Here is a 5,000-nt window from a genome sequence, read left to right on the forward strand (position 1 = left end):
GGCCGCTCGCACGCCGGCAGGCGCGAATCCGCAACAATATATATATATATATATATATATATATATATATATATATATATATATATATATATATATATATATATATATATAAATATATATATATATATATATATATATATATATATATATATATATATATATATATATATATATATATATATATATAAAAGCGGTGTATACCCCGGTTAAAATAGGTGTTCCATATCCCTGTGTCGTAAGAGGCGACCAGGGTTGCGTCAGGAAGGGCATCTGGCGTAAAACTTATGCCAAATCAGTATGTAGATCATAATGGATGTTCCGCTGTGGCGACCCTTAACGGGAACAGCGGAACAGCCGAAAGATGAACAACAACAACTGATGGATTTTAACACACACACACACACACACACACACACACACACACACACACACACACACACACACACACACACACACACACACACACACACACTATCTTTTATTTAATACATATATATATATATATATATATATATATATATATATACATACATACATTCAGGATAGCCCGAAAGTTACTTTACCTCTGATAAATTTCTCGCACTTCCATCCGTCCCTTCCCCTCTGCTCTCGCCCCCTCGCCGGCTATAGTATGTGGAAACACTGACTCAGAAGAATTCTGGAGGACATACAGATACAATGACAAATTAATTATTGTAAGTACTGTACAATAAAACCTGTATATTAAAGGAGTTCAAGAACAATGCTTCACTCGGAAGGGTAAAGTGACTTTCAGGCCACACTGTATGTATGTATATATATATATATATATATATATATATATATATATATATATATATATATATATATATATATATATATATATATATATATATATACATACATATACAGATACAGTTACGGCTGTGGAAATTCGCAGACCACCATAAAGGACCTTAGATCAGTTATGACGATAAGTATATGTGTAGTTAGATTTCCCCACCATTGTTTAGAGGGAATTTCCATGTTCACAGGGCTGCGATCCTTTGAGATAGCCGTTTTTCTTTTCTCTGTCATTATTTTGGACCGATCATCCCCCAACAACCAAATGTCCAGCACCAACAACGCCCGCAAACAACTACACCAAACCACCACCACCTTTAGCCCCTTCACCTCCACAACCCCACCCCGCAAACATCGCCTCACCCCCTCAAACAACGCCCGCCAACAACCAAATCGCCACCACCAACACCCTTCCCAAACCACCACAGTAAACTCCCATCACCTTCGCCTTTCTACCGAACGTCGTGCCATGGGTTGTGAATGGGATCCTTTCGAAGAAGAAATCGGATCAGGAATGATTCACGCCCACTTTTCCTCCATTCAATGGCTGAGCATCAGGTGGTGTGGCCCCGCCTCCAAACCCGCTGTGATCCACAAATTTACATATGCACTCCTCCCCCGGCCTATATAAGCGCGAGCACAACACAGCTCGAGGCAGTCTGGAGGAGTCGGAGAACAGGACGGACCTCGAAGAAGCAGACGGCAGCAGTGTCGGTGGGGCAGAGTCGGGAGACGGAGCTCGAAGCAGACGGGGGCCGATCGACGGAGAGGAAGGAGCTCAGAGCTCAGGTCGAAGTTGAGGGGCGAGGAGGGCGAGTTGCTGAGTGGAGCAGGGACGCGGAGGAGGGCTCAGAGGTGAAACAGAGGGCTGAGTGGGGACCGCCACCGGAGAAGGGGCGTAGTGGAGGCCACAGCCAAGAGGGGTTCGCCAGAGCAAGTGCGGTCCAGAGCGTCAACCCGTTGGACGGAGTGTCAGCAATTCCCCTCTCCCTTACCGAGCTCCGCGCTAAGAAAGCGCCGGTAAAACCCGTGCCTGCGCGGAGAACGCCGGAGAGAGCTCACCGGCCACGCCAGGGGCACGAAGCCAGGCGCAGCTACGCTGACATCGCGGCTTGCCCGCCATCGCACCATGAGGGCGCAGGTAAGACCCTTCAGTCTCATGGACCTGGCCGCTCATCCAGGTTCCACGTACATTTGGTCCATGGACCTGTCGCCCGGTTCACTACTCACGCAGGTACTTAGGTAGGTCGAGATTGGCGAACAACCCTATCCTGCGCGGGTGGCCGATTGGCATGATTGTGGTTTGGTCGAAAGACCCACCCATGACTATCTCCTGGCGGTAGTTCCAAGGAGGGTCACGACTGAATTGTCCGCTCCGGTAGGCGACGCGGTCGCGATTTGAGTTACGTGGCCGATCGTACGCCGGGCGGACCAGAATTCGTAAAAAAAAATATATATATATATATATATATATATATATATATATATATATATATATATATATATATATATATATATATATATATATATATATATATATATATATAGTAATTTGAAGTTTTTGTTTGTTTGTGTGTCTGCACACGCTAATCTCCCAATAATGCCACATTTATAGAAATTATGAATTATGTAGAAACAATCTTTCCAGATGAACTTTTTAAATTCAAAACCCAGAGATCAAACTAAACACTGTTTTTGTTGAAGGAGGTTATATGTCAGGAATACCTGTAAAAAAAAAACAAGTACAAATCAAAATTCACTGGTTGTAAAAGTATTCAAGCCCCTGTGGTTAGTATTTGGTGGAAACATATTTTAGAGTAATGACTGCTACGAGTATTTTTGGGTAGATCTCTACCAGCTTTGCACAGTGAGATGGAGAATTCTTTACCCATTCTTCACGTGAAAATTGCTCCAGTAGTGGCAAGTTTGATGGGGATCATCGATGGACTGCAATCTGTAAATCTCGCCATAAATATTCGATTGGGTTCAAGTGAGTGAGGACTTTGACTGGGCCACTCAAGAACATTTATTTTCTTCTTATTCAGCGACTCCAGTGTAGTTTTAGCTTTGTGATTCAGACCATTGTCCTGCTGAAATGTGAATCTCCTGCCCAGTTTCAGATTCATGGCTGACTCAAGCAGGTTTTCATCAAGGATTCTCCTCTGCTTTACACCATCCATTGTCCCTTCTATCCTTACAAGCTTGCCAGTCCCTGCTGATTAAAAGCAGCCCCATAACATGATGCTACTACCACAATGCTTGACAGTAGCGATGGTGTTGACTGGGTGATGTGCAGTGTGAGGCCTGCTCCAGATGGAACGCTTTGAATTTAAACAAAAAAGTTTAATTTTTGTCTCGTTTGTCCCAAAACTTTTCTTCACTTGCCTGCAGTATCATGAAGATGCTTTTTCACAAACTTCATACGAGCTTTTAGATGTCTTTTTCAGTAACGGTTTCCGTCTTGCCACCAATCCATTGAGGCTTTGTTAAGGGAACGGGATATTGTTGATTGATTTACACTGACCCGCATCTAGGACATAGAACCTTGCAGATCTTTCAAAGTCATTGTTCAATTTACAGTGACATTACAAACCAGTTTCCTGCTTTCTTGGCTGCTGAGTTTGGATGGGCGATCTGATCTGGGTGGAGTCTGGGTGGTATGATACGTCTTCCACTTCTTAATGATGGATTTCATCGTACTCAAAGAGATAATAAGAGCAAGGAGAACTTTGAAATCTTCTTTTAACCCTCTCCTGAACGGTGCTTCTCCACCACTTTATGTCTGACTTCTTTGGAAAGCTCCTTGTTCTTCATGTTTGCCTTTTTGGTTAACCAAGTGAGTTGCACCTTAAAACTCCTTCAATAAGTGGGGGGTCATAATTATTAATTTAAACCACTGACTACACACAAGTGAAACCTATTACACTTATCTTGTAACCTTGTAAACAAATAATTTGCTCCTGAAGTGATTTAGGATTAATTAGGCAAAGTGTTTGAATACGTATGTAACTGAGAATCATCTGATTTCTTCTATAAATCAAACTTATTCACATTTTATCTACATTTTTTTTAGCTTTTTCACTTTGGAGTCGTTTGTGAAGACTCTAGATATTAAGTTTGATTTCAAAGCATCATGAAATAAGCTCAGGTGGCGTCAAAATGTGAAAACTTTGGAAGGGGATGAATACTTTTACCAGCTACCGCAAGTGCACCTCGGAGTCATTTTGGCCAAGACAGACAAGTTTAACTCCAGTGTTCTTGTCAACAACGAGGATGATGCAGTCACCAGGTGGCCAACTTGTGGCATCCGTGCCGCAACCACACTTATGTGTCAGTGCGCAGTACAAAAGGCCAACCAAGTTATGCAAGAAAAAGATGAGTTGATGGCACAACTGCAGCAGTTTGATATACAGAAAAACTGCCTCAAATCCTTTGTCAGAGGCAATTTCACAAAACTGGTGTGATTGCCTCCACACATAAAACCAAACCAGAGTGCAAAGCAGCAGAAGTTATGACGTGAAACAGGTATCTTCAAATATCATGTCTTTCCGTGTATTCAAGATGTTTAAAGCTTTAGATGTATTGAAGATGTTAAATCTTTTCCAAAAAAACCCACAAAAACATCGAACAATGAACAAAAGACACATAGGGACCCTAACTCTACAATCCACATGATGTCTTTCATTATGGCTAAACATCCAGAAGCAATGGCCATGGCATTGTCTCCTGCAAATCTCATAGTGTCAGATATTTGGGAGAAAAACAATCTTTTTTTCAGAAGTGGCAACGGCAAAAGGAAGTAGCATCGTATCCCAATGTGCTGCTGTGTCTATCAGCAATTGCAACCAGCTGTTCAATGTGTAGCGAGGAGGAGGGTGCGGGGTGGTGGGGGGGGGAGTTTTGATCTCCTGTCACTTATGAGTGACTAGATTGGGGGGGGGGAGTTAATAGAGACGCAAAGATCTGATGCATAAAAAACGATAAAGCAAACAGAAGTTTATCTTACAAAATATTGAGTTCACGATGGTACCACACACAGAAGAGCACTGCAAACCTCATTAACAAATGTGGGTGATAATTGAGTGTATTTAAATAAATCAAAATTAATAGCCAATAAGAAGTACAGGCTGAGGATTCCAAGTTCATTCTTTGTTCCTGGCACTTAAGACTTCTTCCTT

The 5,000-nt window shown here is 42.1% G+C and overlaps 1 protein-coding gene across 18 annotated transcripts in view; it reads right to left on the bottom strand.

The window, feature by feature from the left end:
* Positions 1-5,000, bottom strand: part of LOC147025441 (microtubule-associated serine/threonine-protein kinase 3-like) — a 397,627-nt gene that overhangs the window by 294,104 nt on the left and 98,523 nt on the right. The gene's annotated exons all lie outside the window — the stretch shown is intronic.

The sequence above is a fragment of the Eptatretus burgeri genome, chromosome 6, assembly GCF_056783735.1.
Source record: "Eptatretus burgeri isolate ZD-2024b chromosome 6, Ebu_testis_v1, whole genome shotgun sequence".
NCBI classification, from domain to species: domain Eukaryota; kingdom Metazoa; phylum Chordata; class Myxini; order Myxiniformes; family Myxinidae; genus Eptatretus; species Eptatretus burgeri.